This window comes from Balaenoptera musculus, chromosome 6, assembly GCF_009873245.2.
Source record: "Balaenoptera musculus isolate JJ_BM4_2016_0621 chromosome 6, mBalMus1.pri.v3, whole genome shotgun sequence".
Lineage (NCBI taxonomy): Eukaryota > Metazoa > Chordata > Mammalia > Artiodactyla > Balaenopteridae > Balaenoptera > Balaenoptera musculus.
The window spans coordinates 71,335,770-71,349,260 of record NC_045790.1 but is presented as its reverse complement, the minus strand read 5'-3'; the positions used below and the strand labels follow the sequence as shown (position 1 = coordinate 71,349,260).

The following is a 13,491-nucleotide window of genomic DNA, read 5'->3' as shown; positions in this document are numbered from 1 at the left end:
CATTTTCACAATGTTGATTCTTCCAGTCCAAGAACATGGTATATCTCTCCATCTGTTTGTATCACCTTTAATTTCTTGCATCTGTGTCTTATAGTTTTCTGCATACAGGTCTTGTGTCTCCTTAGGTCGGTTTATTCCTAGGTATTTTATTCTTTTTGTTGCAATGGTAAATGGGAGTGTTTCTTTAATTTCTCTTTCAGATGTTTCATCATTAGTGTACAGGAATGCAAGAGATTTCTGTGCATTAATTTTGTATCCTGCTACTTTACCAAATTCATTGATTAGCTCTAGTAGTTTTCTGGTAGAGTCTTTGGGATTCTCTATGTACAGTATCATGTCATCTGCAAACAGTGACAGCTTTACTTCTTCTTTTCCGATTTGGATTCCTTTTATTTCTTTGTCTTCTCTGATTGCTGTGGCTAAAACTTCCAAAACTATCTTGAATAATAGTGGTGAGATTGGACAACCTTGTCTTGTTCCTGATCTTAGTGGAAATGGTTTCAGTTTTTCACCATTGAGAACGATGTTGGCTGTGGGTTTGTCATATATGGCCTTTATTATGTTGAGGTAAGTTCCTTCTATGCCTACTTTATGGAGGGTTTTTATTTTAAATGGGTGTTGAATTTTGTCGAAAGCTTTTTCTGCATCTATTGAGATGATCATATGGTTTTTCTCCTTCAATTTGTTAATATGGTTTATCACATTGATTGATTTGTGTATGTTGAAGAATCCTTGCATTCATGGGCTAAACCCCACTTGATCATGGTGTATGATCCTTTTAATGTGTTGTTGGATTCTGTGTGCTAGGATTTTGTTGAGGATTTTTGCATCTATGTTCATCAGTGATATTGGCCTGTAGTTTTCTGTCTTTGTGACATCTTTGTCTGGTTTTGGTATCAGGGTGATGGTGGCCTCGTAGAATGAGTTTGGGAGTGTTCTTCCCTCTGATATATTTTGGAAGAGTTTGAGAAGGATAGGTATTAGCTCTTCTCTAAATGTGTGAAAAAAGTCGCCTGTGAAGCCATCTGGTCCTGTGCTTTTGTTTGTTGGAAGATTTTTAATCACAGTCTCAATTTCAGTGCTTGTGATTAGTCTGTTTATATTTTCAGTTTCTTCCTGGTTCAGTCTTGGAAGGTAGTGCTTCTCTAAGAATTGTCCATTTCTTCCAGGTTGTCCATTGTATTGGCATATAGTTGCTCGTAGTAATCTCTCATGATCCTTTGTATATCTGCAGTGTCCGTTGTTACTTCTCCTTTTTCGTTTCTAATTCTATTGATTTGAGTCCTCTTCCTCTTTTTCTTGATGAGTCTGGCTAATGGTTTATCAATTTTGTTTATCTTCTCAAAGAACCAGCTTTTAGTTTTATTGATCTTTGCTATCATTTCCTTCCTTTCTTTTTCATTTATTTCTGATCTGATCTTTATGATTCCTTTCCTTCTGCTAACTTTGGGGTTTTTTTGTTCTTCTTTCTCTAATTTCTTTAGGTGTAAGGTTAGGTTGTTTATTTGAGATGTTTCTTGTTTCTTGAGGTAGGCTTGTATTGCTACAAACTTCCCTCTTAGAACTGCTTTTGCTGCATCCCATAGGTTTTGGGTTGTTGTGTTTTCATTGTCATTTGTTTCTAGGTAGTTTTTGATTTCCTCTTTGATTTCTTCAGTGATCTCTTGGTTATTTACTAGTGTATTGTTTAGCCTCCATGTGTTTGTATTTTTTACAGATTTTTTCCTGTAATTGATATCTAGTCTCATAGCATTGTGGTTGGAAAAGATACTTGATATGATTTTAATTTTCTTAAATTTACCAAGGCTTGATTTGTGACCCAAGATATGATCTATCCTGGAGAATCGTCCATGAACACTTGAGAAGAAAGTGTATTGTGTTGTTTTTGGATGGAATGTCCTATAAATATTAATTAAGTCCATGTTTTTTAATGTATCATTTAAAGCTTGTGTTTCCTTATTTATTTTCATTTTGGATGATCTGTCCATTGGTGAAAGTGGGGTGTTAAAGTCCCCTACTATGATTTTGTGTTACTGTCGATTTCCCCTTTTATGGCTGTTAGAATTTGCCTGTGTATTGAGGTGCTCCTATGTTGGGTGCATAAATATCTACAATTGTTATATCTTCTTCTTTGATTGACCCCTTGATCATCATGTAGTGTCCTTCTTTGTCTCTTGTAGTAGTCTTTATTTTAAAGTCTGTTTTGTCTGGTATGAGAATTGCTACTCCAGCTTTCTTTTGATTTCCATTTGCATGGAATATCTTTTTCCATCCCCTCACTTTCAGTCTGTATGTGTCCCTAGGTCTGAAGTGGGTCTCTTGTAGACAGCATCTATATGGGTCTTGTTTTTGTATCCATTCAGCCAGTCTGTGTCTTTTGGTTGGAGCATTTAATCCATTTACATTTAAGGTAGTTATTGCTATGTATGTTCCTATTACCATTTTCTTAATTGTTTTGGGTTTGTTATTGTAGGTCTTTTCTTTCTCTTGTGTTTCGTGCCTAGAGAAGTTCCTTTAGCATTTGTTGTAAAGCTGGTTTGGTGGTGCTGAATTCTCTTAGCTCTTGCTTATCTGTAAATGTTTAAATTTCTCCATCGAATGTGAATGAGATCCTTGCTGGGTAGAGTAATCTTGGTTGTAGGTTTTTCCCTTTCATCACTTTAAATATGTCCTGCCACTCCCTTCTGGCTTGCAGAGTTTTCTGCTGAAAGATCAGCTGTTAACCGTATGGGGATTCCTTTGTATGTTATTTGTTGTTTTTCCCTTGCTGCTTTTAATATTTTTTCTTTGTATTTAATTTTTGATAGTTTGATGAATATGTGTCTTGGCGTGTTTCTCCTTGGATTTATCCTGCATGGGACTCTCTGCACTTCCTGGACTTGATTAACTATTTCCTTTCCCATATTAGGGAAGTTTTCAACACTAATCTCTTCAAATATTTTCTCAGTCCCTTTCTTTTTCTCTTCCTCTTCTGGGACTCCTATAATTTGAATCTTGGTGCATTTAATGTTGTCCCTGAGATCTCTGAGAATGTCCTCAGTTCTTTTCATTCTTTTTTCTTTATTCTGCTCTGCAGTAGTTATTTCCAGTATTTTATCTTCCAGGTCACTTATCCGTTCTTCTGCCTCAGTTATTCTGCTATTGACTCCTTCTAGAGAATTTTTAATTTCATTTATTGTGTTGTTAATCATTGTTTGTTTGCTCTTTGGTTCTTCTAGGTCCTTCTTAAACTTTTCTTGTATTTTCTCCATTCTGTTTCCAAGATTTTGGATCCTGTTTACTATCATTACTCTGAATTCTTTTTCCAGTAGACTGCCTATTTCCTCTTCATTTGTTTGGTTTGGTGGGTTGTTACCTTGCTCCTTCATCTGCTGTGTTTTTCTCTGTCTTCTCATTTTGCTTAACTTACTGTGTTTGGGGTCACCTTTTTGCAGGCTGTAGGTTCGTAGTTCCCATTGTTTTTGGTGTCTGCCCCCAGTGGCTAAGGTTGGGTCAGTGGTTTGTGTAGGCTTCCTGGTGGAGGGGACTGGTGCCTGTGTTCTGGTGGATGAGGCTGAATCTTGTGTTTCTGGTGGGCAAGACCACGTCCAGTGGTGTGTTTTGGGGTGTCTGTGACCTTATTATGCTTTTAGTCAGTGTCTCTGCTAATGGGTGGGGTTGTGTTCCTGTCTTGCTAGTTGTTTGGCATAGGGTGTCCAGCACTATAGCTTGCTGGTCGTTGAGTGGAGCTGGGGCTTAGCATTGAGATGGAGATCACTGGGAGAGCTTTCACCGTTTGATATTACATGGAGGTGGGAGGTCTCTGGTGGACAAATGTCCTGACCTCGGCTCTCCCATGTTAGAGGCACAGGCCTGATGCCCAGCTGGAGCACCAAGACCCTGTCAGCCACACGGCTCAGAAGAAAAGGGAGGAAAAAAAGAAAGAAGGAAAGAAAAAAATAAAGTAAAATAAAGTTATTAAAATTAAAAAATACAAATAAATTATTAAAAATATAAAATAAAAAATTAATAAAAAGAAAAATAAAAAGAAAGAAAGAACGAAAGAAGAGAGCAACCAAACCAAAAAACAAATCCACCAATGATAGCAAGTGCTAAAAAGTATACTAAAAAAAAAAAAAAAAAAAAATGGACAGACAGAACCCTAGGACAAATGGTAAAAGCAAAGCTATACAGACAAAAACACACAAAGAAGCATACACATACACACTCACAGAAAGAGAAAAAGAAAAATATATATCTATATCTATATCTATATAAAAAAAAGAGAGCAACCAAATCAATAAATCTACTAATGATAATAAACTCCAAATACTAAACTAAGATAAACATAAAACCGGAAACGAATTAGATGCAGAAAGCTAACCCGAAGTCTACAGTTGCTCCCAACGTGCACTGCCTCAATTTTGGGATGATTCATTGTCTATTTAGGTATTTCAGAGATGCAGGGTACATCAGGTTGATTGTGGAGATTTAATCCACTGCTCCTGCGGTTGCTGGGAGAAATTTCTCTTTCTCTTCTTTGTTTGCACAGCTCCTGGGGTTCAGCTTTGGATCTGGCCCCGCCTCTGCGTGTTGGTCGCCTGAGGGCGTCTGTTCTTTGCCCAGACAGGACGGGGTTAAAGGAGCAGCTGATTAGGGGGCTCTGGCTCACTCAGGCTGGGGGGAGGGAGGGGTATGGAATGTGGGGCGAGCCTGCCGTGGCAGAGTCCGGTGTGACGTTGCAACAGCCTGAGGCGTGCCGTGTGTTCTCCTGGGCAAGTTGTCCCTGGATCACGGGACCCTGGCAGTGGCGGGCCACACAGGCTCCCGGGAGGGGCAGTGTGGACAGTGACCTGTGCTTGCTCACAGGCTTCTTGGTGGCTGCAGCAGCAGCCTTAGCATCTCATACCCATCTCTGGTATCTGCGCTGATAACCGTGGCTCGCGCCTGTCTCTGGAGCTCCTTTAGGCTGTGCTCTGATCCCCCATCTCCTCGTGCACTCTGAAACAATGGTGTTTTGCCTCTTAGGCAGGTCCAGAGTTTTCCCCAGACTCCCTCCCGGCTAGCTGTGGCGCACTAGCCCCCTTCAGACTGTGTTCACGCAGCCAACCCCAGTCCTCTCCCTGGGGTCTGACCCCCGAAGCCTGAGCCTCAGCTCCCAGCCCCCACTCGCCCCAGCTGGTGAGCAGACAAGCCTCTTGGGCTGTCTCTCAGTGCTGGTCGGCACTGATCCTTTGTGCGGGAATCTCTCTGCTTTGCCCTCAGCACCCCAGTTGCTGCGCTTTCCTCCGTGGCTCCGAAGCTTCCCCCATGCCACCCCCTGTCTCCTCCAGTGAAGGGGCTTCCTAGTGTGTGGAAACTTCACAGCTCCCTCCCAGAGGTGCAGGTCCTGTCACTATTCTTTTGTCTCTGTTTGTTCTTTTTTCTTTTGCCCTACCCAGGTATGTGGGGAGTTTCTTGCCTTTTGGGAGGTCTGAGGTCTTCTGCCAGCGTTCAGTAGGTGTTCTGTAGGAGCTGTTCCACATGTAGATGTATTTCTGACGTATTTGTGGGGAGGAAGGTGATCTTCACGTCTTACTCTTTTGCCATCTTGAAGGTCTCTCCTCTCACTGGCCTATTTAAAAAATTTTTAACATATGGCTACCAAGAGGGTAAGGGGAGGTGGGATGAATTGGGAGATTGGGATTGACATATTTACACTTTTGATACTATGTATAAAATAGATAACTAATGAGAATCTCCTGTATAGCACAGGGAACTCTACTCAATGCTCTCTCTCACTTTAAATCCAAAGCCAGAAATGATTAAGCTTAGTGAAGAAGGTATGTCAAAAGACATAGGCAGAAAACTAGGCCTCTTGCGCTAAACAGTTAACCAAGTTGTGAATGCAAAGGAAAAGTTCTTAAAGGAAATTAAAAGTGCTACTCCAGTGAACACACAAATGTTAAGAAAGTGAAACAGCCTTATTACTGATATGGAGAAAGTTTGAGTGATCAGGTTAGAAGAGCAAACCAGCCACAAAATTCCCTTAATTCAAAGCAAGGCCCTAACTCTCTTCAATTCTAGGAAGGCTGAGAGAGATGAGGAAAATGCAGAAGAAAAGTCTGAAGCTAGCAGAGGCTGCTTCATGAGGTTTAAGGAAAGAAGCCACCTCCATAACATAAAAGTACAAGATGAAGCAGCAAGGTGATGCAGAAGCTGCAGCAAGTTATCCAGAAGATTTAGTTAAGATAATTAATGAAGGTAGCTACACTAAACAAGAGATTTTCAGTGTAGACAAAACAGACTTATATTGGAAGAAGATGCCATCTAGGACTTTTAAAACTAGAGAGGAGAAATCAGTGCCTGGCTTCAAGTCTTCAAAGGACAGGGTGACTCTCTTGTTTGGGGCTTATGTAGCTGGTGACTTTAAGTTGAATATTTTAAAGCCACTGTGGAGACCTATTGCTCAGAAAGGAAAGATTCCTTTCAAAATGTTACTGCCCATTGACAATGTACCTGGTCACCAAAGAGCTCTGATGGAGATGTACAATGAGATTAATGTTGTTTTCATGCCTGTTAACACAACATTCATACTGCAGCCCATGGATCAAGGAGTCATTTTGACTTTCAAGTCTTATTATTGAAGAAATATACTTCATGAGGCTATAGCTCCCATAGATAGTGATTCCTCTGATGGAGGGCAAAGTAAATTGAAAACCTCTGGAAAAGATTCACCATTCTAGATGCCATTAAGAACATTTGTGATTCATGGGAAGAGGTCAAAATATCAACATTAACAGGAATTTGGAAGAAGTTATTCTGACCCTCACAGGTGATTTTGAGGGGTTCAGGACTTCATTGGAGGAAGTAACTGTAGGTGTGGTGGAAATAGCAAGAGACCTAGAATTAGAAGTGGAGCCTGAAGATGTGACTGAATTGCTGCAATCTCATGATAAAACTTTAAAGAATGAGTTGCATCTTATGGATGAGCAAAGAAATTGGTTTCTTGAGATGGAATCTACTCCTGGTGAAGGTGCTGTGAAGATTGTTGAAATGACAACAAAGGATTTAGAATATTACATAAACTTAGTTGATAAAACAGCAACAGGGTTTGAGAGGACTGACTTCAATTTTGAAAGAAGTTCTACCATGGTAAAATGCTATCAAAGATCAATGCATGCTACAGAGAAATTGTTCATGAAAGGAAGAGTCAATCAACACAGCAACATTCATTGTTGTCTTATTTTAAGAAATGGGTTGGGTTGACCAAAGCTACCCCAATCTTCAGCAACCAACACCCTGATTAGTCAGCAGTCATCAACATTGAGGCAAGACCCTCCACCAGCAAAAGATTAGGGTTCGCTAAAGCCTTAGATAATGGTTAGAAATTTTTAGCAATAAAGTATTTTAAAAGTAAGATATGTACATTTTTTTAGACAATGCCATTGCACACTTAATAGACTGCAGTATAGTGTAAATATAACTTATAGGTACTGGGAAACCAAAAAGCTCCTGTGACTCACTTCATTGCAATATTCTCATTATTGTGGTGGTCTGGAACCCGACCTGCAATATCTCTGAGGTATGCCTGTAATTTATTGGTTACACAGACCGACCCTTGTCCAATGTGGGAGGGGACCATATAAAGGTGTGAATACCAGAAGGCAGGGATCACTGGGGGCCATCCTGGACTCTGGCTCCCACAATCTGAAACCCATTAGATACGCTTAAGTCCATGAGTTCACAGCAGAAAAAATTTAGAAAACTACACCTTACAAGAGACATAAAAGACCAATTAAAAAAAAAACAAAAACGGGCAAGACTAACTATAGCAGCTAGGGATGCACACTTGATTGATAAAATTATAAAAAAGTGCAAGGGAAGTTACCAAAGCAGGATAGTGGAAGTAAATGATTACTCTAAAAGCCAAGATAGTAGTTACTTTGGAAAGGGTGGGGACAGTCTGTGATAGAGATGGGGCACATGGAGAGGCTTCTGGGTGGCTGGCAAAGTTTTATTTCTTGACCTGGTGTCAAGGTAAATGAAAGTGTTTATCTTTTAATAATTTACTGAGACATGAATTTGTTTCATGTGGTTTTTCTTTACCTGTGTTTTATTTTACAATAAAAAGATAAAAACAACATCTCTAAAGATAATACATCCATGTGGTAAAATACTCAAAACAGTGGAAAATTTTATATAGTGAAAAATCAATCTTCCCAACTCATCTCCTAGTAATTTTCTTCCCTAGGAGTAGCCGTTGTCACCTGCTTCTTGTGTATCTATCCAGAGAGATCTCATGCACATAAAATCACACACATACACGTATGTATGTGTGTATGTATATATATATATGTATGTATAAATAAATATAAATGTGTATAAAATTTCCTCTCATTTAAAAGTATAAGTGGTAGAATTAGAATACCATGCACAACAGGGAATTATATTCAATATCCTACCTATAGTGGAATATAATCTGAAAAAAAAATAACTGAATCACTTTGCTGTACACCTGAAACTAACACAATGTTGTAAATCAATTATACTTCAATTAAAAACGATTTTTTCTCTTTACATTGCCATATTTTCTAAATATCCAAAATTGTGTGGCTTTTACTTTGATAATTATAAAAAGTTATTAAAATACAAAATAAACTTAAAAAAAAAGAATACCATGCACATATTCTGATCTTTGTTTATTTCACTAAATATTTTATTTTGTGGATAATATATCTACTATCACATAGTGCCCTTAAACAACATGGGGGTTAGGTGTGCTGATTCCCCTCACAGTCGAAAATCACATATAACTTTTGAGTCCTCAAAAACCTAACTGGAAGCCTTACCAATAACATTAACACTCGGTTAAGACATATTTTGTATAAGTCTTATATAATGTTTTCTTACAATAAAATAAGCTAGATTAAAAAATGTTATTAAGAAAATCATAGGAGGAGAAAATACATTTACAGTACTATACTTAAGTTTATGTCCTCTGTTTACAAGGTGAGTTACTTGTCAGTACCTACATTAATATTGTATGTAATACAAAACACTGTAGATGTTATACATGTTACTAACACTAGACATCGAAAATGAAAAGATAATGTGAAAAAGAAATTCATATTTTTTAACAGATAAAACGATTCATGCTTTGATAACAAAGAAGCAGCAATGTGTTTGCTTTAATGGTAGCTTTGTGTAATCAATAAGATTGCTTCATGGTAGAGTAGCCTATACACTAATGAATAAATCATTATAAAATTTTTGTGGCATGTAGTATTACAGTCTTATTTATAATACAGTATTGGAAACATTATTACATTTTTTAAAAAAACACTTACCTGTGGTAACAGGCTGATATGCAGTTTCTCCAAGTACAGGAGAGAGAGGCATCCTGTATAGTAACGTAATTCTTTGAAAGCTTATAAAACAGTAAGAAAACTAACACATTATTAATTTTGTATTAAATATCACTCACCTTATGCCTTTGTAGGAATAGATTGGTATCTACATAATTTTTACTCATTCATGACATGCCTTTTTCTTAATTTTTTCAATATTTTAGGCCACGCATTTCATCTGCACATTTTTTCAAATTGTCAAAAATATTTTTAAAAATTCTATTGTATTTATTGAAAAATATCTGTGTATAAGTGAACCCCCACTGTTCAAACCCATATTGTTCAATGGTCAACTGTATAAAGTCATTTCCTATTTCTAGGCGACAACCCATATATTTTAGCCTGTAAATAGCAGTTTAAATCAGAAGGTAACTTTTCTAAGAATATTCTCTATTAAGTCAGCAGATATGTTTCTAATTTCTCAATGTGGAGATACCGTTCATATTGATTTTGAAGGTAAACATTTTTCATAAAGTTTAAAATTTACCTGTTTGTTTTTTTCACCCAACCTTTCAGCTTAAACAAACCTGTTCACCCTTTGATTCAGACAAGATTACCTAGGAAGGGTGGATTCTGGAGTTAGCAAAGTGCTTCTTCAGCATTTCCTTCAATGAACTCACAGAGATTTTATGGCAAGTGTTAAAACAACGCACTTGTGACTAACCTTTGTGCTTCTCAGCTGATAACTGCCTGTTTATGATGATAACCAAGATTAAAGGAGACAGAGGTACAGGCTTCTACAGCCTTTAAACTCTAATCTTGGACTAGTAAATGTTTCCTGGGCACCAAACTATATTGTTTAAAAAAAAAAAAAACTTGGTCAAGTGTTTTAACTATTTTTTTTCCTTTATTTCTTGCTTTTTCAGTGGTTTAAGTAGTATTTATTGAGTATCTACCATACAGTTAGCAGTGGGGTGCCCTGGGGGTATCAAGGAAGGAAGTACAAAGAAAGAGCTTACAGTCTTGTGGGGATTCACAGTATATATACATATGAACCAGCTAGTGAACAAGATGTATTATATATATTATATCTTGTGTGTTTATCTCAATGTATGTAAACATATATAAACATATGCAGTACAACGTAAATATACACGTATGCTAAGTGGTGTGGCACAGATAGTTAGAAAGTATGAAAATTACGTGAAGGGACAATAAGCCAAAGCAGTTGGAAGGTAATGTGAATCCAGTTGTCAGGCAAGATTCTGTGCTGCAACAAGCTCTGGAGCTAAGTTTTTTCTTTTGAAATATAGATGCACAGGAAGTAGCAAAAATAGTACAAAAAGGTCCCATGTACCATTCCCCCAGGTTCCCCCGATAGTAACGTCTTATATAACTTGAGTACAATACCCACACTGGCATACCAACATTGAAACAACCTACAGCTCTTTTCCAGATTTCACCAGTTTTACATGCACACACTTCCATGGAGCTGAGTTTTGATAAATGAGTTCAATAGACAAGAGGAATGAGAAAAAAACTAGAGATAAACAAAGCCTCACAGGACAGTTACTTTGAAGAACTGCCCTCTTTCTTGTTCTTCCAACTCTTAGGCATCCCCTATGCAAATTAACCACACTGCTTTTCCTCACTGGAGGTTGGCTTGTTACCTCCTCTTCACAAATGTTACCCAAGCACTTACTCCTGTTCTCTCTCTCTCTCTTTTTTAATTGAAGTATAGTTGATTTACAATGTTGTGTTAATTACTGCTGAACAACAAAATGATTCAGTTATACATATATATATACATGCTCTTTTTAAAAAATATTCTTTTCCATTATGGTTTAACATAGGATATTGAATATTGTTCTATGTGCTATGCTGTAGGACCGTGTTGTTTATGCATTCTGTATATAAAAGCTTAAGTCTGCTACCCCCAACCTCCCACTCCATCCCTCCACCAACCCTCTCCCCACTGGCAACCACCAGTCTGTTCTCTATGTCTGTGATTCTGTTTCTGTTTCATAGATAGGTTCATTTGTGTTATATTTTAGAGTCTACATATAAGTGATATCATATGGTTTGTCTTTCTCTTTCTGACTTACCTCACTTAGTATGATAATCCCTGGTTACATCCATGTTGCTGCAAATGGGATTATTTCGCTCTTTTTATGGCTGAGTAGTATTCCATTGTGTATATGTACCACATCTTCTTTATCCATTCATCTGTCACTCCTGTTCTCTTATTCCAGTGATCCAAACATAGGCAGTCTCCCTCCTAGAAACCATTTGTTTTCTGTGAGCTAGTTTGTAAATAAGTAGTTGGAACCCAGAACAGATTTTCTCATGGAAACAGAGGTACATAGATTATGGGTTCCCTGGCCCATCTCTGGGCCACGTAACTCAAAATGTAACTAATCTCTTTACAGAACAATACTGATCATTGCTGTACATGGTGGTAGTGGTTGGGTTTCTGAGAGTTAGGGAGGAGGATTCTCTGCTATGTCAGATGGGCTCCTATCTTAATAGGAGTTCTATTGCTACAAACTCCCACTGCATACAATGGGTAATATTAAAGGAAAAGTCCCTTTTTTATACTTTTAATTACACAAAATAAAATCTTTCCTAATTCAAGTATTCACCCACTTAACTATCAGTTCTGTAAGAGATGACAGAGGAAGTGCAGACAAGGGAGCTGTTAGGAGAACTAGGCAGAGAAATACTGAAAAGAGAGCTCCTTAAAGGAAATACACCAGAATAATACAGTGATTGTCTCTGAGAGGTGGAATTACCAGTGATTCATTCTTCATATTTTCTCTCTTTCTCTCTCTCTCCCTCTCCCTCATCCTCACCCTCTCTGTTTCTTTTGTATCTTTCTGAATTTTCCAAATTCTCTACAACTGGGATGCATTGCTTTTATAACCACAAAAATTAGAGTGCTCTGGAATGAAAGAGGTGCATGCAGGTTTTTGAAGCAGTTCCCAATATGGTTGGCAGGAGAGGGGGTAGAATATGGAGCAATGTGCTCCACAAGGTAGAAGCAAGGTGGTTTCCAAGTACAGTAACAGGTACCTGGAAAGGTAGGAACCTTCTGAGTGGGCACAGGCATGTACACAATTCAGAACTTTACAGGGGAGAGGTTTACTCTGGGAATGCACAGATGCTATCCTTTCCTTGGTTCCTGCAATGAAATACAAAGCTACCATTGACACCTTTGGGCAGGGTCCTGCCAGAGTCAAGAAAGGAGCCTGATTGCTACTGAGCCATAAGTCCTTTAAGCCCTGGGTTTACATCACCATTCTGGAAGAAGTTATACTGAAAAGCATGCATGTTAAGGCATGTTCACAGATCATTTTCCATTTCTGCCCAGAGCGTCAAACAGCAGTGTTTAGGCTTCTTAGGTCCTCTCTATGCTGTCCTAGATGGGACTTTAAGTCTATAGATACTTATAAATACTTATGCCATGCCCTTTAAATATGGTCTACAAGCCCACATGAAAGTATTTGTCTTCTCATCTCTCCTTATCTCAGTGATGATTGCATTACTTCCAGTAATCATCTGCTTTTGTAGTTTTTGATTTCCATTATGCTATTACAACTTCGTAGAATATTTATGGGAACATGATACTAATACATGTGCAATATATTTGGTTTCTCCCTGTAGATACAATCATGCTGGCCTAAGCATACTAATGCCATAAAAAGCTAAAATGCTTCAACTTGCTTATTCTTCATGCTTTTAAAAAAATGAGAATTCCTCAGTCCCATAAAATAGAGATACTTAGCAATTTGCATCTATTTCTTGATAACTTTAAGAGAGGTTAATTTGGAACAAATATGATATTTTATTTTAGTAAAGATAATAAAGTTCCTACTTCAATTTAATTTTGTTGTATAAACACTTCTTGCATGCTGGACCATGTCAATGCTAAGTGAAGCAAAAGTGAGAAAGAAGCAGTTCCTATCTTTACAGGGTGTACAATCTAGTCAAAACAAAACAAAAATTGATGAAAGCTTTTAAGTGAATATCCCTTTTGTCATCGTACCAAAGGAGGTCTGTAATAATCAGAGATACTAAAGTGATTGTGAAGAACCTCCTGGCTGAATGGAAGTGGGGTGTAGGAAGGATTGTGGGTGGCATGAGAGGTAGGATGACTATATAAACCTGGGCACTTTTGAGAATA

General features: G+C 37.9%; 1 protein-coding gene across 1 annotated transcript in view; it reads left to right on the top strand.

The window, feature by feature from the left end:
* Positions 1–13,491, top strand: part of TRPM6 (transient receptor potential cation channel subfamily M member 6) — a 207,705-nt gene that overhangs the window by 42,678 nt on the left and 151,536 nt on the right. The window lies entirely within an intron of this gene.